We start from the raw sequence: 23,650 nt of genomic DNA, 5'->3' as shown, positions 1-23,650 counted from the left end.
GGTAGACTGTTCCCCAAATGGCTGCAGCCGGTGTCTATGTTCCCAGGGTGAGCTCCAGTTGCTTCTTGCCTCTCTGGGAGGCTCTCCAAAATCAGCAGGCTGGTCTGATCCAGGCTCCTATCAAATTACTGCTTCTACCCTGGGTCTCAGAGTGGGTGAGATTTTGTGTGTGCCCTTTATGAGTAAAATCTCTGTTTCATACAGTACTCTGGTTCTCCCCAAAGTAAGCCCTGCTAGCTTCCAAATCAAATGTTCTGGAGACTCATCTTCCTGGTGTAGGACTCCCATGCTGGGGATCCTGATGTGGGGCTCAGACCCCTTACTTCTTGGAGAGAACCTCTGCAATTGTAATTGTCTTCCCATTTGTGGGTTGCCCCCCTGCGGTATGGTTCTTGATGTACCACGTCTTCGCCCCTCCTACCTGTCTTGTTGTGGTTCCTTCTTTATATTTTTAGTTTAGAAGACCCTTTCTACTAGTACTCAGGTCTTTGTCATTCAATAGTTGCTCTGTAAATAGCTGTAATTTTGCTGTGTCTGTTGGAGGAAGTAAGCTCAGGGTCTTCCTGCTCCGCTATCTTGTCCACTCTTGGCTGAGTCCCCAAGGCTTTTTTTCTTTTAAAGAGCCGTTTTCAGATGGCTTACAGTTTTGGTCTCTTTGGACAATAAGAATTACTATGCTGGACTTCCCTGCTGATGCAGTGGTTAAGAATCCACCTACCAATGCAGGGGACATGGGTTCGAGCCCTGGTCCGTGAAGATCCCACATGCCATGGAGCAACTAAGCCCATGTGCCACAATTACTGAGCCCGTGAGCCACAACTACTGAGCCTGCCCTCTAGAGCCTGCATGCCACAACGACTGATCCCGTGTGCCACAACTACTGAAGCCTACATGCCTAGAGCCTGTGCTCCACAAAAAGAGAAGCCACTGCAATGAGAAGCCCACACACCACAATGAAGAGTAGCCCCCTCTTGCCACAAGTAGAGAAAGCCCACATGCAGTAACAGAGACCCAATGCAGCAGTAACAAAGACCCAATGCAGCCATAAATAAATAAATAACCTATGCCTATATTTCCCTTTAGTTTCCTGGATGCACAGGGAAAAACTTGAGATTCAACCTCTAACACCTATGTATATCCTTATGGCTTGCATGTTGGTATCCACCCGCCATCCTTGGTCTTGCTTCCTACTCTTATTTATATTTTATTTCTGGTCTGGATTTTTTTTACCCTTCCCACACATACACTGTATCAAGTTGCTATAATTTCATAGGGCATAGCCTCAAATCCTTTGTGAAATTTCTGTTTTTCTATCCAAATTAGCATTAGCTGAACTCAGGTTCTCATATCTCTCAGCAGAGTTTCTGCAGCAGACTCCCATTTCAGCTCACATCCTCTTGCCTTGTTTCTCCTCTATCCGCTCCGCTAGATTTCTCTCCAGAGAGCTCAGAGCTAAGCATGATGCTCCAATTCTTAAAACTACCCTCTCTCTGTGGGCAGACCAAGCTATCTATGATCTACCCTTACTTATGGCTCTTCTTAATATAAGCTCCCATGCTGGGGATCCTGATGTACCATGTCTTCGCCCCTCCTACCTGTCTTGTTGTGGTTCCTTCTTTATATCTTTAGTTTAGAAGACCCTTTCTACTAGTACTCGGGTCTTTGTCATTCAATAGTTGCTCTGTAAATAGCCATACTTCTATAAATTTTGCTAAATGGTAATAACATAATTATTATAATTTTCACTATAGCTGTAGCTGTAATTTTTGCACAGGGTAGTGTGATAATTTAGCAAATCCTTTTTCAAATAGTAGATGAGTACCACATCCATCAACCTGAGGTAAAAAGGGATAAACAAAGGATTGAAGGATGGGAAGATTGTTGGTTTGCTGAGACTACATGGTAACAGTCTGGCAATTTAGTGATCTCCAGAAACTAATTTACTGTTCTGCAAATTTGCTTCTAAATATTTTCTAGACTCTTCCCTCAAGCTCTCTCTTTTTCTTTTTTTTTACATATGTTTTTGGAGTATAATTGCTTTACAATGGTGTGTCAGTTTCTGCTTTATAACAAAGTGAATCAGCTATACACATACATATATCACCATATCTCCTCCCTCTTGCATCTCCCTCCCACCATCCCTATCCCACCCCTCTAGGTGGTCACAAAGCACTGAAGCTCTATGAGACTAGATGTCAATTACAGGAAAAAATCTGTAAAAAAAACAACAACACACACACATGGAGGCTAAACAATACACTACTTAATAACCAAGAGATCAGTGAAGAAATCAAAGAGGAAATCAAAAAATACCTAGAAACAAATGACAATGAAAACACGATGACCCAAAACCTATGGGATGCAGCAAAAGCAGTTCTAGGAGGGAAGTTTATAGCAATACAATCCTACCTCAAGAAACAAGAAACATCTCAAGTAAACAATGTAACGTTACACCTAAAGCAATTAGAGAAAGAAGAACAGAAAACCCCCAAAGTTAGCAGAAGGAAAGAAATCATCAACATCAGATCACAAATAAATGAAACAGAAATGAAGGAAACAATAGCAAAGATCATTAAAGCTAAAGCTGTTTCTTTGAGAAGATAGAAACAAAATTGATAAATCACTAGCCAGACTTATCAAGAAAAAAGGGGAGAAGACTCAAATCAATAGAATTAGAAATGAAAAAGGAGAAGTAACAACTGACACTGCAGAAATACAAAGGATCATGAGAGATTACTACAAGCAACTATATGCCAATAAAATGGACAACCTGGAAGAAATGAACAAATTCTTAGAAAAGCACAACCTTCTGAGACTGAACCAGGAAGAAATAGAAAATATAAACAGACGAGTCACAAGCACTGAAATTGAGAATGTGATTAAAAATCTTCCAACAAACTACAGCCCAGGACCAGATGGCTTCACAGGCGAATTCTATCAAACATTTAGAGAAGAGCTAACACCTATCCTTCTCAAACTCTTCCAAAATATAGCAGAGGGAGGAACACTCCCAAACTCATTCTACGAGGCCACCATCACCCTGACACAAAAACCAGACAAAGATGTCACAAAGGAAGAAAACTACAGGCCAATATCACTGATGAACATAGACGCAAAAATCCTCAACAAAATACTAGCAAACAGAATCCAACAGCACATTAAAAGGATCATACACCATGATCAAGTGGGGTTTATCCCAGGAATGCAAGGATTCTTAACTATACACAAATCAATCAATGTGATACACCACACTAACAAATTGAAGGAGAAAAACCATATGATCATCTCAATAGATGCAGAAAAAGCTTTCAACAAAATTCAACACCATTTATGATAAAATCCCTCCAGAAAGTAGGCATAGAGGGAACTTTCCTCAACATCATAAAGGCCATATATGACAAACCCACAGCCAACATCGTTCTCAACTGTGAAAAACTGAAACCATTTCTGCTAAGACCAGGAACAAGACAAGGTTGCCCACTCTTAACCACAGTTATTCAACACAATTTTGGAAGTTTTAGCCACAGCAATCAGAGAAGAAAAAGAAATAAAAGGAATCCAAATAGGAAAAGAAGAAGTAAAGCGGTCACTGTTTGCAGATGACATGATACTATACATAGAGAATCCTAAAGACGCTACCAGAAAACTACTAGAGCTAATCAATGAATTTGGTAAAGTAGCAGGATACAAACTTAATGCACAGAAATCTCTTGCGTTCCTATACACTAGTGATGAAAAATCTGAAAGAGAAATTAAGGAAACACTTCCATTTACCATAGCAACAGAAAGAATAAAATACCTAGGAATAAACCTACTAAGGAGACAAAAGACCTGTATGCAGAAAACTATAAGACACTGATGAAAGAAATTAAAGAAGATACAAACAGATGGAGAGATATACCATGTTCTAGGACTGGAAGAATCAACATTGTGAAAATGACTATACGACCCAAAGCAATCTACATATTCAATGCAATCCCTATCAAACTACTAATGGCATTTTTCAAAGAACTAGAAGAAAAAATTTCACAATTTGTGTGGAAACACAAAAGACCTCGAATAGCCAAAGCAATCTTGAGAAAGAAAATAGAGCTGGAGGAATCAGGCTCCCTGACTTCAGACTATACTACAAAGCTACTGTAATCAAGACAGTATGGTACTGGCACAAAAACAAATATAGATCAATGGAACAGGGTAGAAAGCTCAGAGGTAAACCCACACACCTATAGTCACCTTATTTTTGCAAAAGGAGGCAAGAATATACAATGAAGAAAAGACAGCTTCTTCAATAAATGGTGCTGGGAAAACTGGACAGCCACATGTAAAAGAATGAAATTAGAACACTCCCGAACACCATCCACAAAAATAAACTCAAAATGGATTGAAGAACTAAATGTAAGGCCAGACACTATAAAACTCCTAGAGGAAAACATAGGTAGAACACTCTATGACATAAATCACAGCAAGATCCTTTTTGACCCACCTCCTAAAGAAATGGAAATAAAAACAAAAATAAACAAATGGGACCTAATGAAACTTAAAAGCTTTTGCACAGCAAAGGAAACCATAAACAAGATGAAAAGACAACCCTCAGAATGGGAGAAAATATTTGCAAATGAAACAACTGACAAAGGATTAATCTCCAAAATTTACAAGCAGCTTATGCAGCTTAATATCAAAAAACAAGCAACACAATCCAAAAACGGGCCGAAGACCTAAGTCGACATTTCTCCAAAGAAGATATACAGTTTGCCAACAAGTACATGAAAGAATGCTCAACATCACTGATCATTAGAGAAATGAAAAGCAGAACTACAATGAGGTATCACCTTACACCAGTCAGAATGACCATAATCAAAAATCTACAAACAACAAATGCTGGAGAGGGTGTGAAGAGGGAACCTGTTGGAGGGAATGTAAATTGATACAGCCACTATGGAGAACAGTATGGAGGTTCCTTAAAAAACTAAAAATAGAACTACCATATGACCCAGCAATCCCACTACTGGGCATATACCCTGAGAAAACCATAATTCAAAAAGAGTCATGTACCACAATGTTCACTGCAGCTCTATTTATAATAGCCAGTACATGGAAGCAACCTCAGTGCCCATTGACAAATGAATGGATAAAGAAAATGTGGCACATATATGCAATGGAATATTACTCAGCCATAAAAAGAAACGAAATTGAGTTATTTGTAGTGAGGTGGATGGACCTAGAGTCTTTCATACAGAGTGAAGTAAGTCAGAAAGAGAAAAACAAATACTGTATGTTAACACATTTACATGGAATCTAAAAAAAAAAAGGTTATGAAGAACCTAGGGACAGTATAGAAATAAATACGAAGACGTAGAGAATGAACATGATGACACGGTGAGGGGGAAGGGTAAGCTGGGACGAAGTGAGAGAGTAGCATGGACATATATACACTACCAAATGTAAAACAGGTAGCTAGTGGGAAGTAGCTGCATAGTACAGGGAGATTAGCTCTGTGCTTTTTGACCACCTAGAGGGGTGGGATAGGGGGAGGGGGAGAGGGAGACGCAAGAGGGAGGAGATATGGGGATATATATATATATGTGTATAGTTGATTCACTTTGTTATAAAGCAGAAACTAACACACCATTGTAAAGCAATTATACTCCAATAAAGATCTTTAAAAAAAAAAAAAACCAGGAGAGAACTGAGAGCATAAATGGCTCCCTACCAACCTCATTTCCTCCGTAAAACATTCTGTCACCTTCTTCTGGGTAGAAGCAAGATAGGTTTACATATTATAGTTCAACTGGAATTATTTTTTTTCATATTCTCTGGAATAACTAGCCACATAATCCTGAGTAATTTGCGTCTTAAGACTTCTGGATAAAATGTGTTAGACTGGATTATCTCAAACCATCCTTCCAGCTCTCTGAATCTAAATGAAATGTTCTTAGAATAAGCAAAAATACCAGGTCTCCTTTTTCATTCATTCATTAGCAAATATTTACTGAGCACCTATTGTATGCCAAACACTGTGCAACCTATGGGATGCAGAAAAGACGCAGAGTTTAAGAAACAATTATTCTGCCATTACAGAGCCTGAAGTTTAACTAGGGATTTACATAAACAAGGTAGAGATGTCTTGATGCTACCAGAAACCCACAGATCATAGAGCCATAGGAAATAAGAGCCATAGGAAATAAGCCATTTCCTTAGAATAAGGAAACCTCAGGTATCATTTGGTCTCTGCTTCTCAAAGTATGTCCATGAGCCATCAGCTTCAGCTTTACCTGTGTACAATTTTGAGCCTTACTTTAGACCCACTGAACCAGAATCTGCATTTTAACCAGATCCCCAGGTGAAACGTAAGCACTCCATAGCCATCATTTTACAGATGAACAAACAGGCCCTGAAGGATGAAATAACTTGGCTGGTTTAGTGGGAGAGTCAGGACTTGAACCTACAGCCCCTGATTTTTGGTGTGATATCTCTACAATGTGTTCTCCGTTGTCATGAGGTGCTACGGGACTCCAAAGAAAAGCAATGATTGGAAACTACACTGAGCTCATTTACAACATATACCAATGAACCTAAACTTTGCAGCACAAGTCAGGTCAGGGGTTCCAGCGTGGTTTAGCCTGTTGTACATTCCATGGATCACATTAACTGTTTGTCACTAATAAAATCAATGCTGTGTCTCATCTCTATACTCTCTTTGAAATACAGAAATGTTGGCAATCATCAGGAGGAGAAGAAACTTCCTGCCCCTGCAGAAGAAATTCCCAGGCAAGGCTTAATGCTTTGTCATCAAATCCATCACTACCAATGGGGGAAAAAACCCAAATATCTTTGAACATAACCCTTCTGAGAGACAGTCATGAAAGTAATCTTCCCACATGTGCAGCCTGTAGAATTGACTCCTTTAAACTGACCCTGTAGGCTAAGTGGAAGACCTGAAAGTGAAATGAGATTCCAGTTTCTCAGTGAGTCTTTCTATGTTCTAACGGGTAGAAATAGTCCTACCTGGCTTTGGTAGAGAATTCACAGGGTTAATGACTAAAGAATGGAGTTCTTGTAATCAATATAGTCCTCTGGCTTTATTGATTAGAATCACCTGCTTATTTTGCAGCTAAGATTTTTTTTTTATCCTATTCAAAACAAAGACACCCTAGGGGACCATTAAGTAAATAGGCATTTAAGACTTTTTTCATTGCTAAGAAAGTAGTTAATTATTATTAGTGCCTAAAAGTCTCAATTTAGACAGGACACCTGAATGAACACACAGTTGAAATGGTAGCAATGTGTCAGCTGTGATGGATGCCAATGTGCAGTTTATTAAAAAAAAAAATGCTGCTTCATCCTTAGAGTTATTGGGGAGGAGTGTGATTCCACTTTTAACTCCTGAAAAAAAAATGAGACTTGGCATAGTCTCTTCAAAAGAGCTGAGGTGGAGCAGGTTTCCCAAATACTGCACATCCTTAGTGGACACCACTGTTGTAAGCACAAGCAGTTCATTCCAGAGCCTGTCTGGAAAAATAGATTGCCAGAATAGATGGAAACCCTTTAAAGACATCAGGGAAATTTTATTTTATTTCAAGAACACATTTATTCACTTTTACTGCTTTAGGAAGACAAATCAAATGAAGACTTATGGTATTCACTGAGTAACTTTCTTCTGCTTGATTGGGACAATACCCAGGATTAATGATCTATTTTTTTCCTCATTTGTTAATTACACAAATCAGTCAGCACACACATCTTTATAAAGCATCTACTATGTATAAGGTGTTGTGCATAGTGCTTTTGAAATATGATAATACCTCGAGCTTTTTAGTATTTTAGTGTTTATAAAATACTTTTATGTTTGATCCTCATAACATCTTCCTGGAATTCACGGGACTATTCACCACATTTTACAGATAAATAAACTTAACAAAATTCTGTGAAACAGAGTTGCCATATGACTCAGCAATTCCACTTCTAGGCATATACCCAAAATAATTGAATATGTAACTACAAAAAAATTGGTAAATGCATGTTCATAGCAGCATTATACATAATAGCCTAAAAGTGGAAACAACCCAAATGACCATCAGTGGGTGAATGGATAAACAAAATGTGGTATACCTATACAATGGAATAATATTGAGCAATAAAAAGGAAAGAATTACTGATACATGCTTTAACATGGATGAACTTTGACAACATTATTCTATGTGAATGAATATAGATACAAAAGGCCAGTCATTGTATGATTCAATTTTATGTGAAATATCCAGAATAGGCAAATCCATAGAGATAGAAAGTAGATAGATTGGTGATTACCAGGGGCTGGGGTAGAGGTGGGGACTTGGGAATGACTACTAATAGGTATGGAGTTTCATTTTGGGGTGGTGAGAATGTTCTGGAATTAAATAGCAGTGTTGGTTGTAGTACTAAATATGTACAGATACAAATGTGAATATGTTAAAAAACATGAAAGTGTACACTTTAAAAATGAATCGTATGGTGAATTATACCTTAATTAAAAATAGAAGAGTTTTTACCAGTGTCTTACCCAGTGGCAGAAATGTGGCAAGTACCCATGTTTTTTGAATGCCAGACAAATGTTCAGATTCTGTCACGATAACAAACATTTCCTGAATTAAATGAAAGGTCTTCAAGGACCTTGCTTATATAAGCATGAAAAGATAAAATACTGGGAAATAAATGGTAGGTCAGAATGGGTGGTATGAGTAAAAGATTCTTCAAATGGGGTCTAAAAGTGAGATTTTTGGGACCCACTCCCAGAGGTTTGGATTGGATAAGTCTGTGATGTATTCCTGGGACTCTGTATTTTTAAAAAGGACTTTAGGTGTGAAAGAGACTCATCTGTATCCTATTTTCTTCTTCTTCTTGCCACTTGAGAAGATTACACTTCCCCAGCTCCTTCCATTTGGTTGTACCATATGACTAATTCTGGCCAGTGAGTTGACAGTAGAAGTTGCAAATATCGCTTCTGGGTTAAAACATTTAATTGCCAGTATTAGAAACTCTAGCATTCTCTTCCACTGCTGTGCCAGTCAAGGGGGCCATACATTCCAGACAGTTCAGACACAGGATGATAAAGTCCTCATTAGCTTGGATCTTCGAGTTACTGCATGGAACAAAATGACACTAGAAATTTACCCACACCTGCAGTGAGCTTTGCATCAACAATAAATAAACATTTGTTGTGTTAAACCATTGAGATGTTGGAGCGTTTTTTACTGTAGCATAATTTAGCCTATCCTTAACCAGGGGATTGTGATGATCAACCTGGTTTTGAAATCAGTAGTAGAGATTATCAGTGCTAAAGAATTGGGGAATGAAAAGATCATCTAGGGCTGGGGTGATCAGGAAAATCTTATTAGAAGATTTTGAACTGGGCCTTGAAAGATGGATAAGATTGGGATAGGGCATTGTAATTAGGACATTCTGCATGGGAGAGATGTCACAAATGATAGGGAAGGAATCACACCCAAACAATAGTTCATTTAATTTTCTTTTATCTTAAAAATGAATTAATATTTCTCTTTATAATGTGCTTAAAGGACAGATGCTTCAACTCTCTATTGCCAAATATTAATTTTCTTGTTGGACAGACTGGAATAATAATCCATGTGCAGTGTCATGCAATGAATCTTTCAACAAACGTTGAATCATTTCAGTGCTTCATTTATTCTGATGGACAATTGTCCTGAATTCTCTTGCAGAGAGAATTCTGTAAGTGCATCAGTTTCAATGGAATTAGGGAAGATTAGCTGTTGGAAGACGTGAATGTCAGGCTAAAGTTATCCTCCTCTGCTACATTGAGAAAAAACCCCAATGTTTTCCTGGGATATTTATATCCAGTTTTTTTTTCCATCTAAAACAGCAACCTCTTCTTTTTTTAAGTTTATTTATTTATTTTTGGCTGTGTTGGGTCTTCATTGCTGCACGTGGCGAGTGGGGGCTACTCTTCGTTGTGGTGCATGGGTCTCTCATTGTGGTGGCTTCTCTTGTTGGGGAGCACAGGCTCTAGGCATGTGGGCTTCAGTAGTTCTGACTCGTGGGCTTGGGCTCTAGAGCGCAGGCTCAGTAGTTGTGATGCATGGGCTCAGCTGCTCCACGGCATGTGAGATCTTCCCAGACCAGGGCTCGAACCCATGTCCCCTGGATTGGCAGGAGGGTTCTTAAACACTGCACCACCAGGGAAGTCCTAAAACAGCAACTTCTTCTGCCAGCAGTCTCTCATTCCTCAGTTTTGCCCAGTTGTCGTTATTCCCCTTTTTGCTTGTTCTCAGCTTCCTTTCTCTCATCCTCTGAACTTTTAGTATGTGAGAGCATTGAGGAGGGTAAAGGAACTGATAATTACCCAGTGCCCTATGTGTGCCATACATGTGTTTGACATCTGTCTTCTCATCTAGTCCCTGATAACTGCACTTTGAGAGGTACTGTTCCCCTGTTTTTGTGGGTGAGAATGCTGAGGTTCGTAATTAAAGAGATGGCCCAGATGTATACAATTAGAAGGTGGTGGAGCCAGGACTCAAACCGAAGTCTTTTTGACTCTGGTATCCTTTATATGATACTATGCTGCCATCAGTGAGTTGGAAGCACTGCAATTTGTTAACCCTTCTCTCTTTGGACCAAACTGCATAAAGTCCTTAATTGGAAATACAGATGTAAATCTTTCCATCTCTCACAATGTACATGCAATTTTGCTTAAGCCAGTTTCAGTCCATGTAGCAAGAAATTGCTAAAGGAAGGGGTATACTAATAAAGCTTGATTCCAGTAAATTCTACAATTGCTTTTTCACTGAGAGTGAATAGTGGATGTGAGATATTCAAACATTAACAAGAACACTCATGTCCTATTTTAGCTGTTGGAGAATTCTGAGTAATTACAGCATTACAAGTGTATAAAGGATGACTTAGGTGGATCATAAATACTTAACAGCGGGATGAAAACTGTGGGGCAGTAGAAGATCAGAACAAACAACTTATTCCGTACACAGGGGAACATGCATTTATTCATTCATTTGATAAATATATACTAAGTACCCAACATGTATAGGGCACTGTTCTAGGTGCTGCAGATACAGTAGCAAACAATATAAAGTCCTGGCAACCATGATGCTTACAGCCTCTGGGAATCAGATAACAAACAAGAAAAAAATAAATGAATGTCTCATGTGGTAGGCAGAATAATGGCCCTCTGAAGATGTCTGCATCCTAATTCCAGGAACCTGAGAATATGTTGCCTTACGTAGCAGAGGCATTACAAATGTGATTAAATTAAGGACCTTGATATGGGGAGATTATCCTCTATTATTCGGGTGAGCCCAATTTCATCACAGAAGTTCTTAAAAGTGGAAAATGTTTCCCGGTTGAGGTCAGGAGATGTGATTTTGGGAGAATGGTCAGAGACTTGCAATGTTGCTGGCTTTTAAGTTGGGGGAAGGGGCTATGCTCCAAGGAACCGTGGCTGAGCTCTAGAAGCTGTAAATTGCGAGGAAACAGATTCTCCCTTAGAGTCCCCAGAAAGGAACACAGCTCTGACGACATCTTGATTTTAGCCAATGAGACCTGTGTCAGACTTCTGAACTACAGAATTATATGATAATAAATTTGTGTTGTTTTAAGTCACTTAAGACCGTGGTTACAGCAGCCATAGAAAACTAATACCTTATGCTAATGTATTTTATGAGAGTAATAATTACTCCAGAGAAAATAATACAGGAGAATGAGATAGCTGGTGACTGCTAGTGGGATGGTATTTTATTTCCCCCAAATACCATGGTCAGGAAGGGCCACTTTGAGGGGGTGACAATTGGCAGAAACCTAAATGATGAGGAGCCAGCCAAGTGGAAATCTGGGAAAAGAGTGTTCTAGGCAGAGGAAACATCACATGGTTTGCAGGGCTCTGTCCAGGGTGCTATGTTGGCGATGTATGAGTTTACCAGAAACAAGGCTTTTGTTCTTTCTTTCATTCACTCACTCACTTATTCATTCAACAGACATTTGTTGAGTAGCTCTGATGTGCCAGGCACTGTTCTAGGTGTTGGGGACACATCATTTCCACACTGGTCTGTCTCTCAAAGCTTGTTTTCACCTGTATGTGGAATTCTCCATTCCAGAGGAAGGCATCAGAGGCTCTTTTCTTAAAAGAGCCCCTTAGAGCTTGAGGAGATAATCGAGGCTTAGGATTCATATAAAATCCACCCAAACCTGGGTATGTTTACCCTTCCAGATGCTGGGTAGCATCTGGGCAGTTTTTACCTCTGATGTTTTCTAGAAGTAACCTGTACAAGAGTAATGCTGTACAATTAAAAAATTTAGATCTTGCTCCAAAATATTTACATTGTAGTAATATTAATAATATTATTTTATTCACATTTAATGTATCACATTTTGGCACCTAATATGCCTGGCACAGTTTGTTCATTAAATGACATGAAGTTTCCTGTGAAGTCAGAAAATGCTGTATGTGTGTGGCCCTACACACACGAGGAATATTTCAATCAACCCAAATGATTCCACCCAAACATTTTTCCTCACCAAATCCCTGAAGTTTTTTTTGTTTTGTTAAATTTACTAATTTAGTCAGCGAGAAAGATAAGCAAGAATGTATTGGCAAAGTCACCTATCTCTTCAAACAGCTGATGTTCCTGCAAATCAGAATTGATTTGAATTAAAGTGAATGATAAACGTGCACTGTCAGACCGCCTCCTGGGAGAGGGCTGGGTGAGTTCTCAGGGTGATTTTCTTTGTCCTCTTGGCTTCAGGCTGTCTCTGGGGCTGCCTTTCTCTCCTCACCAGAGCTGACTTGCTCTCCCTCTGCCTCATTTCCCACCGCATTCCCACCTCTAGTCAATGAGGCAGAGGCTGAGCTTTGCCATGCCAACCTTGAGTGCAGTCAGCATGAGCAGTCACTGGTGGGCCTTGTCTTTTCAGATATCCCATTAGGCCATGGTCAAAATCCCAGGAGCCTGCTGAGCAAGGCTAAGTCTATGTGAAAAATTTATAGGGATTTAAAATCCTGAGATTCTGACCCGTGGGTGTGTGACACCCCACGTGCAAGCTGTGTTGAGCTGGGGAGAAAACACAAGGTGTGTGGCCTTTCTCCTCCCTCCCCTCCACTCTCTGCCCCTTTTGCCTGGGCCTGCAAGAGTCCTCCTCCCAGCACTGTAACATTTTTGGATGTTCCTCTGAATAGCTCAAGGATAACCTAGGGAGTGAATCCAAGAGAATGCCCCTCTGGAAATTTAGGAACAAATTTCCTTGATTCCCGGAGACTTTGCATATGCTGCTTTCTTGGCTTCAACTTCCTTTGCCCTTAGTCTTCTGCGTCTTTCAAAACTAAGCCCAGAAATGTCTGCGAAGCATTTTCTGGCCTGTGCCTCATACCTGAAATGCAAACCATCCTCTAGCCCCATTCTCTAGCATCAGGTGCATCCTCTATCATGGCCCCTGTCTGCTGAATCTTGACTATTTGCTTGCATTTGTTTTCACAAGGATCTCCAGGAAGGTAGAGACCCTATACCTGATATGTTGTGGATGCTTAGAAAATGCTTGTTGAATGCAATTCCTCAGGGCAAAGGTAGAACTGAGCAAAATATTTCATGCCAAGTAGTTATAATACCCATTTTACGTAAATCTAAGATTAGTAGGCTCTGGAATTAAGAATAATCTAGGGCTTCCCTGGTGGCGCAGTGGTTGGGAGCCCACCTGCCGATGCAGGGGACACGGGTTCCTGCCCTGATCCGGGAGGATCCCACGTGCTGCGGAGCGGCTGGGCCCGTGAGCCATGGCCGCTGGGCCTGCGCGTCCGGAGCCTGTGCTCCGCAATGGGAGAGGCTGCGACAGTGAGAGGCCTGTGTACCGCAAAGAAAAAAAAAGAAGTTCCAGACCCCTAATGGCTTACTCACTTTCCTCTTATGTTCACTGGATTATCCAGGCAACACTCTTTAAAAAAAAAAAAAAAGAATAAACTGGCATATGTTCCTTATGTGAGTAATGGCTTTTACAAATTGACTAGACCCTTTTCTAAAAAGCAGCAGGAGTGCATTTTATACATATTAGCATTTTATAAGTATTGCCATTTAAGCTTATACTTCTGGCTAAGCCATTGGAATTATGTCATATGCTGAAAGTCAAACAGAAGTTCAAAAAGGTGACTTGTTGCTGCTGCCCAAATGCAGAAAAATGGAAAGGGCCATTCAAAACCAACTTAAGTGTCAATAAACATTGAAAGAAGTATTCTTCTGAGATTTTAAAAAAGTCAAGCAAACAAGATGAAGAGGCCATCCTTCCTGGAGGACGATTTGGGACAGAGGATCAGTGAGAAGCAAGAAAAGTCTCCCTTCCTTCTCCACTCCCAGTTGGTACAGGGAGAAGATACCACGCATTTCTGACTTATGGAGTTACTCCTCTCCCATAGGTTTCTGCAATCATGTCTTTCAAAGTTCCTTTGAATTTCAAATTATAGATACACTTGGGTACTGTAAACCAAAATGTGTCATGACTACCTGGCTTTTAGCTATGGTCATTCACAGAGGAAAACAGATGCCTTTGCAGATTGCTTATGGAAGGACCTGGAGCAGAGCTGTCTGTCTGACTGATTGGGGTGCTAATTGGTTAACCGACATTCGTTAAGCACCTATTATGTGTCAAGCACTTGGGATGAATGAAAAATAAGAGAAGGTTTCTCTTTTCCAGAAACTTAAATATCATAGAGCTAGAGAGGTGTCTAGTCTTTAAGATCATCAGAAATCCAAGAGATGCCCTTGTACTACTTGGTATCTTTGTATACCTATAAAAAGTCACACTTATTGGATGTACTTGTAATATTTTCAGGTTTTGGGGACCTGAATTTGATGTTTCAGCCAAAAAACAATGTGAGTTATTTTTTGTGCATTCCAAGGGACTTAAATATACATTTAAAACGATACACTATTTCAAATTATTTTTTTGGAATTAGACTAAATTGAAAACAAATAAACATACATATGAGTTTTGAATGGTCCCCAACTTTGATACAGATGAGCTGTTTGGCAGACAGATCTGCTTAAGTGCAAACCTCTACTGCATACTAATTACACATATAATCAGATACACATAAAACATACACACACAGATAGTTATTATTGATCATGGATTAAAGAGTCTGAGAGCTGGAAAGGACCTAAATTCATGCTGCCCAACCCTTCCATTTCTAAAGCCCAACCCTTCCATACTACTATAACTAATAATAATCATAATATATCAGTCATCTTGAGCATTTGCTACTTGTGTGATGTGCACCAGGCTGTAGTCTCCACAAAGGCAGGGACCAGATATTTGATTCCTGCTGTGTCCTTAGTGCCTAACTGGGTGCCTGAACATAGTAGGTTAGTGCTCAACCATTCGTAATGCACAAAGAAATGACATGTGCTGGGCTCTGTGTCATACACTTCACATATATCATCCCACTGAACAATCAAAGCCAGAGCGGTATGGTAACGTGTTTGGGGCTTATGGTTTATTGTTAATGGAAGAGTGAGGATGAAAATCCTGACTTCCCACTCCAAGAGTTTTTCCATCGAATATCCCACTGTATCTGTGAACATGTACTCTTGTGTGTGCCAAAGATCAAACTTGGATTAATGTCTATAAACAAGGTATGAATATCACCAAATTAATTAGTGAAGGTCATATTTACATTTCACTAGGTGTCAACTTGAGTTATTTGTTTGAGTGAAGATTTCCTCAATTTATTGCAGTCAGTCACTGCTGCCCCTTGGTAATAGGCAGTGTGCTTGAATTCCACTAGTCTGTGTGAGTTGCTATCTTGCATTTCTTAGCAAAGGCTGAGATTCAGTCAATATTTTTACAGTAGAACAGTTCTTTGGAAGACTCTGGGTGTTGCTTAAGCTAATAAATGACTATCCTTCAAGCAGAATTACAAGCAATGCCCCAATTAATAAACATGGTAACAGCTGCTCTTGGTTTACAATGGCCCCGTTGCCCAAGTTGGTTACTGGCTGGCTTGTCCAAGTCCCCCGTGATTTACAAATCCCAAGGAAAGTGGAGAAAACATAAAATTTATTTTTCCACAATTTGAGGTATGAGCCTCCCTAGCATTTCGGAGCCCTACATTTCTGTGATGGGCTTTGATTCAATCCAGCCTGAATGAAAGACATTTCATCACCCCAGAATGCATTTCTTTATTTGCTTTGGATCTATGATTCTGTCAGTATTGAGAGAAAAGAAAAATCAATGCGGCACTATAAACCTTGGGCCGCCTCTGGCCAACGTGGTCAGCATGGTGTGAGCAAAGGAAATGGCAGGGGAAAAAATTGACCGCTCAGCAAGAGTGTGGCCAGTAACGGACACAGCTCAGGGCTAATAACAGCTTGCAATTACACATGGAAAGCCAAAGTGTGTAGGGCATTCAGTGCGAAGGGGATGTAATACAATTTATTGAACCACTGGTTAGAGTTCTGCAGCTTCTCAATAAAAAAAGAGTGTTGGGCCGATAGTCTTTCAATCACAGATTCATATGGTGCCGGCAGGTGAAAGAGAGTTGGAGAACTGGAAAGCCTTGTCTTAGCTGGAGAGCAATCAGGAGAATCTGGCCTATTACATTTAAAATTAGGCAACTGTCTGTCTATCTATCTATGATTTGACACACACAGAATTTTAGCACCTACCTATCTATATCTATATCTAATCTGTATCTATATCTATATATCGGTCCATAAAATTCTAGTTCAGGGTTCTGTCTCTAACCATATCTAAAACCAGGTTAATGATAATGAGCTGAGCAAACACATGGATGCTGAACGTATTTTGCAATAAAAGTGCACAGGGTTCTTTCTCCATACTAAGTACCTAACTAGCAGCATTAAAAATGCATTCTATCCTTATCCATTTTCTTGACTATCCAGTGAAGGGTCCCTTTCTAGCTGGCCTGTAACAAACAGTGATTCAGAGCAACAGAACTAGGAGTGATCAGCATGTTTTGATTAGCCATTAGGGTCCTCAGAGGAAGTAAGAGGGAAGTGAATTTGAACACCGAGGCTGACATTTCCTTTCTTTTTGAGCTCAGGTGGGGTTCGTGTTTGTTGGGTGCTGAATTCTCCTGCTGAAACAGAAGTTCTTTTCTGAGTATGAAAAGATTTCCAGGCCTGGCTGCTTCTTGCTAGCTTTTCTGTCTTTGTGCTTCTGCAGACCATGCTGCCAACATCCACGGGAACCTCTGAGTTCTTTCTGGGGCAGAAGTGGTGGACTCGCTCTTTCTCAGCATACCTCTGCAGCCACTGGATGCTTGCATGCATGGGGTTCTGCTGGTTCCCAGATTTCCCGCCACTTCCTTTTCTGTAAGTAGAAATTATTGTGAACTGGGTGGACCAAATGTAATACTAGCTAACTGGAATTTTTATGTGAATGATTTTGTCTGTGCTACCAGGAAAGACTTCAGGTGAAACCCGAGCAGATCCCAGGCCTTCTGTTACAGGGCTATGTAGATAGCATTTTCTAAAGGAAGACCTTGTAGCAATAAGAGAGCTGTTTCCTTGGCAGTGAAGGGAACATCCTTTAAACATTCTTGTTCTTGAGATGGAGAATTTAAGTTGATGCCAGGTCCAGGAGGGAGAGAATAGTTCCACAGTAATTACATGAGCTGGGGCACATCTTTTAAGTTTGGCAAGTGTTTCGCTTAGTTTGGCACATTGACCCCAAGGCACAGTACTAGCGTGGGCAAGTCAATGTCAGCTTTGGGTGGGAGTGGGGGAGGATGGGCACCAGTGAAGAGTCAGAGAGCCATCTGTGCACTCCACATTTGCTCTGGGCGGCTAAAGCCTGTATGAAATTAATTGAACCAAACTAGGTGACCTGTGAGGTCTCTGTCCCCCTCACAGCAAAGTCAAATGTGGGTGGAGAGAGGGGAAAGGAAAGGGAAGTGGAGCGCTCAGTCCTGGCCCCTGCAAGTGGCTGAGCAGTATTCCTATTGTCCACTACTGTACACAGCCAGTCCTCAATTACTAAAGGAGCCAGACTCTTCCTTTCCTTGATTCTGTCCAGCATAATCAGTCTCACCCCGACACAAACACACACACACACACACACACACACACACGAGTCCTCTCTTCTGATTTCTCTCTTCTCCGTGCATAAGACTCGTGGTGGTGTTCATACACGCACGCACACCCCACCCCTCCACACAGCTGCTGACCTAGAGGTGTTAGCCACTCTGCAGCTGCTGTTCTTCTCACATTAATCTATAGGAATCAATGGACATTTCATTAGAGTAATCAAGTGCGGATGCATCCTGCATTTATATTCTGTCCCCCCTCCCTGCTGCTTTCACAGACTAATTGGTCCTACGGCCAAGAGTACATGAGTATTTTTCCCTATAGATGAATGTCAAGAATGGTTTTTTACTGCTGGTTGAAATACCTATCAACACAGCGTCTGTATAAAAGCCTTCACCCATCAAAGCCACAGAGCTGTTGATAATACATTATGCACTCTTGGTTCTAATGCATCTTACTTCCTCTTTTACACCTTATTGCACATCCATGCACCATTTATGTTTGTCTCATTCGAAGAATTAACTAGCTCTGGGCTGCCTTTGTTTTAATGTTTAGCCCCAGAAATAATTTTTCCCCTTTGTACATGTTGTCAATTGTTACAGGGAGGCTGTGGGAAGGAGCTGGAAGGGGAAGTGGCAAGGTGTTCATGTGGGGGCTACACTTTTCAGTTCTGTTTCTTCCTATCTCACCATTAAATACACTTTTTCGTGCCAGAGCCATGTGCCAGGCGAAGGATACAGAGAACATCTTTGTTCTGAGTGGACTTTTTGTGACTGCAGTTTGATAAAGCAAATAGACAAAAGAGGTTCCTGCTTCCCTCTTCTGTAAACGTGTGGCTAGGCGTGGTAATGGTCAGAGGCTGATGGGAAAGGAAAGGTCAACAGATAAAGAAGAGCCTTGGCTTTAAGATGTGTGCATGACTAGAGGAAATGACCATGCTGTGTAGTCTGGACTGGAATAATGACTGCAGACCCTGCTTATCCCTGACACCTGCCATAACCACGTTTGTCTTGTGGCATGACCAGGAAAGCACTGGTAAAAGTAAAAATGGGAGTCTGCTCTTGAAGAACTTTGGCAGACTTTGCTGACTCAGAAAGCCGGGAGGGGTTGGACTCACAAACGGCCCCTTTTCTGAAGATTTAGTTTGCTGAAAAATGAAAGGAAGGGGTGTAGGTGCTCAGATAGTGAGTGGATGGTCCCTGGAACAAACAGGAGGCCAGTGAGCGGAGTGTCTGAGCCAGTTGTTTTACCCCTATGTAGGGAACTGGGTTAGACGCAAAATAGAAGTCAGAGGGCCAGGTTCTAGCAGATGTCTTTCTTCCACTTTATCATTGTTCTTACTTAATCTACTTTTTTCCAGAAGATTGCCCACCCTATCCTCACTTTGATGCTGAGATGTCACATGTCACTGTTCCTAGGCCCTAAGAGTAGTGAGCCAAGAAGTCTAGGACCCACTCCCCTCAGAGTAGAGTCAGAAGAACTTGGGCCTGCATTCTACCACTTTCTCTGTGTGTGACTGTGGGCAGGTCCTTGAATCGTCTTGAGTCTCTGTTTCCTCATTTGCAAACTGAGAACCATATTAATGCTCACCCTTAAGACTGTTGCAAGGTTTGGAGTTCAGATATTCTAAACTGCTTTATGAAATGAGAAATACTGTGCAAATCTAAAGTACTGTGATTATGATTATAACATAAAATTTTCTTTTTATAATGCAAAAATGCTCTTAACAAACATGTTTACCATCTACCAAGTGCCACATGCTATGCCACTTCGAGCTCCATTTTCGCATTGAATCCTCACAGCAGCCTGTGTGTAAGGTATTAGTCGTTGCCTACAATTTGTGGATGAGATCTGACGTCACCCAGCTCCCAGCATTCGTTTCCCTGTTCAGAACTCTTTCTATGGCTCCTCAAGGTGTCTCCTCACCACATGCCAAGGACAGTTGCTCCGCATGCACTGCTTCGCTTCCAGCATCTGCTCTTGCAGGAGGTGCTGCTGACAGAGCCAAATGTGAACCCTCAGTCCAGGGCTGGTCTCCTCAGAGTGGTATCCCACAAGGCTCCTAACCACAGTGCCCAAGTCCCATCCCACTCCTCTTCCTCTGCATCTGTTCAGTGCATCTCTGCTCTAAGGGAGAGATCAGCAGAAGGCATGTTCTCAACATCCCAATGGAAGCACAATACATGATGGGTTAAGGTGGCTTTCATGGACTGCCTTGGAAACTCTTACTCTTAGAAATTTTGTGTTCCAGGGAAATGTAAGTTCTGAACCACTTCTTAAGCTCCTTGAGGATTCAGCCAGATTATAACTTGGAGTCTGCATTAAATTACAAACCAGAGAATGGTTCAAGTGGCTAGGGTTGTGTGCTGGTAATGACCACTCTGGTTGAATCTAGTAAGGAACCAGAAAGCTTTGTGTTTGAATTTTTGACCCCCAAATGCCCTTTTGGATCATTCTTTCTTAAATTGTTTGCTTACCTTTTTACCTTCTGTCATTTGTGGGTTCTAGAGATTATAGTCAGGACTTTCTTAGGGGTCAACACAAAACAGTCTTAGCCATCTGTCCCTCAGATGAGCATGTCTCTCCTGAGATGGATGTGCATCTTGGACCTTCTTGTGTTGCTCTTATTTCCCAGGCCCTGCCGACTTGGGCCCAGTGTTGGGAACTAGGCATAAAGTCACTTCTGATTCTGCAGACCTCAGCTTGGTTTGAAGAAGTGGAGGACATTATTTCTTCTCACTGATTCTTGGCCCTAGTGGGATTGCAAGAGTGACAGTGAAGACCAGAAGTGACCTTCCTGTGTGTACAGTCTCAAAGCCTGGGGTATTCATGGTTGCCAGATCCATGGATTAATATAGGAGCAAGTTCTTTGGGATAGGTGTCCCAAACTTTTTGAAGCTGACATCCCTGAAGGTAATCATATGTCGCCTTAACTCATGACAGTGGAGCCACCATATGAGGAAGATTCCTGCACCATGAAAATATGGTGCAGTAGAAAGAGAATGCCTCAAAGGGTCAGATAGCTGGTGTGTAGATCCAAGAACTAGTGGTTCCAGGTGAGCTTTATGGTTTGGGGCAGATTATAGAACATTTGAAAGCCTCAGTCTATGCATAAGTAAAATGAGGATAGTAATTGTACCTACCTCATAGGGTCTTGTGAGGATTGAGCAAGATAATATATTAAAGTTGTTAGCATAGTGCTCAGAATACTGCCTTAATAAATATTGCCACTTATTATTATTATTCATAAAGTTTTATTAGAATTAAATGAGATACTGTTGAGAGCACCTGGTATAGCTTCTCACACACAATAGGCACATCTTAACTAGTATGCAGACTCCACATCCCCACCAAGAAAAGATAATTTAAAAAAATTTTGTAACCATTTCTGTATGACCTTTCCTTTCCAAAATCCTTATGGTTTGCCCAAGAGGGAAACAGAAGATGATTCCTCATTTCCCCTGACATCTTCTGAGACAGATTTCCCTCCCTCCACCTTATTTCACTGGCTGCGCAGCTGTGCACTTGAGCAATCTTGCTACACTGTGTACATAACTGAGCTAGTTTCTTGGAGGGAAATTGCAGCTGGAGGAAGGTTCTGGGAATTGCACAGTGCTTGGACACAAGAATTCCAAGGGGCTTTTTTTTTTTCTTCTGGTTTTAACAGCAAACATCATTGGAACTTTGATGATTCCCGAGGACTGTGGGGATCTGTGTAATTTTCTTCAGGAATTGGACTGAAAGTTGCTATGAACTTCTCAGTTCAGTGTCTGGTTTTCTGTCCTATGAGTGCTTCTGGCAGCTTGACTTAGTAATCTGGTGATTCATTTATTTATTGCATTTCTTGAGCAACTGTGGTTTATTATTCAGAAACAAATTATAACTTATTTCCATGAATGTTGAGGAGGAAATGGAAATATAGAAAGATATCTGAAGGATGAGATGTGAGGGAGAAACTCCTCTTGCTAGGAGGCTCTGAGACTGAGACAATAAGATGGAGGGAGCTGCTTTGGTGGGAGCTGGAAGGTGGGTGTTAAGGACCAGGCAGGGGCTTTAGAAGGGAGAAATTCTGTAGAGGAGCCATTATGGCAGAGCAGAGAGGTGAAGAGGCGGGCGGGTGGAGGGTGTTGAATTGCTGGTTGTGAATGGGAAGCGGAGGTAGAGACAGGCCTTGCACCACAGGGAGCAGCACCTTCTTCTGTACCTGCCTCTGTACTGAGCACACAGAGCAGCCACTTCCCATGTTGTATTTCTTCTCTGAACTCGCCATCTTTGTTCTGTAGCACTGACTCTCTTCTAAATGTTAGATATTGTCTTAACAATCATAAATCATAAATCCTTATAGCAGAAGCTGTTGATGCCGCACTCACACACCCTCCACACTTACAGTTTCTGGAAAGGCTGATGGCTTCCTGCTGTCAGGACCCGTGACCCTCTACATCTGCGAGCTATCTGTGGCTGCAGGAGTGTGCTTGGTTGCCGTACAGGCAGGCTAGAGGTGTGAAGGAGTGAACACTCTGCATGCATGGTCCTCAACTAATGATGGAAGGGAGTTAGTGGATGGATAGCCCAGCTTCCTCACCTCTTAGTGGGCCACTCTGAGGCGTGTTATCGTTACTTCTCACGAGTCCCTGGGGGGGTAAAGCCCCAGCTGCCCCCAGTAGCAGCCTGCTCACTAACACACTCTGTGTGCCATTCTTTCCCTGCCCTCTCTCACTTCCCCTCTCCTCTACCACTGCTTCCTGGCATTACCTCCAAAATAAACTACGTACACTCAAATCTTTGTCTCAGGAAGTTTCTAGCAAAACCTAACAGAAAATGGCCCTTTAGTGTAAACTTTTGTTTGTACATACATTTTTGTTAATGACATCTCACTATGCCAGACTCTGTGCTAGATGCTGAGCTGGGAGAGTTTCTTTCTTCTTGTCCCTACCCCAGACTTCCGCACCACTGCTACTACTGCTACCACCACAGGACCAAGCAGAGTGCCTGGCTCACAGGAAGTGCTCAATAGCACCTGTTAAATGAAACAAAATGAAATGCCTCTGTAAAATAGCACTGGAGTACAAGTTCGGGGACTTCCTCATCGGTTTTAGTCATGTTAATTTTTACAGTGTGTGACCTTAAACAAGACACTTTGCCTATGTGGGCATCAGTTTTTTCATTGAAGTAAAAGGGCGGTTGGATGACATGACCTCTAAAGTTTTATGCAGGTAGGAATATATACAGAGTATGGGGTATACTTAAATGGCCATTCTTTCTCAAGCATATGTGTCTTGTCTTCGAGAATAGAAATCCTAGTATTGTGCCTGTGGCTCTGGTTAAATTCAGATCATTTATTCTGCAGCAAAATCTATTACATCAAAGGAAGTAGAAAACACAATCCAATAATATTTGATTTTCAGACTGAATATTCATAGGGTTTTGCTTTGGTGTTACAAATTCCTGTTTTTCTAATTAGGATGGTGAACTGAAAGTTGATATAAGCAGCATTCATTGCTAGGAACCTCCTATGCCAGGAAAATGGAAACAAATCCTGGCTAAAACCCCAGCCATGTGTTTTATTCTTTGCCCCCCAGCAAAGGTGGTTGTAG

At 41.1% G+C, this 23,650-nt stretch overlaps 1 protein-coding gene across 12 annotated transcripts in view; it reads left to right on the top strand.

Moving 5' to 3' along the window:
- LOC307181738 (uncharacterized protein) overlaps nucleotides 1-23,650 on the top strand; it is an 817,010-nt gene that overhangs the window by 105,230 nt on the left and 688,130 nt on the right. For 9 of the 12 annotated variants that reach the window (XR_013827019.1, XM_079912523.1, XM_079912526.1 and 6 more), the window contains exon 1: nucleotides 17,009-17,342. The exons of 1 other annotated variant lie outside the window; for it this stretch is intronic. The gene's annotated coding sequence lies outside the window, so the exon portion shown is untranslated. Of the gene's footprint in view, nucleotides 1-6,530; nucleotides 6,966-17,008; nucleotides 17,343-23,650 lie in introns of those variants that run through there. 2 more of the 12 variants (XM_079912524.1, XM_079912522.1) reach the window with 2 other exon arrangements.

Source organism: Stenella coeruleoalba (genome assembly GCF_951394435.1).
Source record: "Stenella coeruleoalba genome assembly, chromosome: 2".
NCBI lineage: Eukaryota > Metazoa > Chordata > Mammalia > Artiodactyla > Delphinidae > Stenella > Stenella coeruleoalba.
This window is presented reverse-complemented; position numbering and strand designations above follow the sequence as displayed.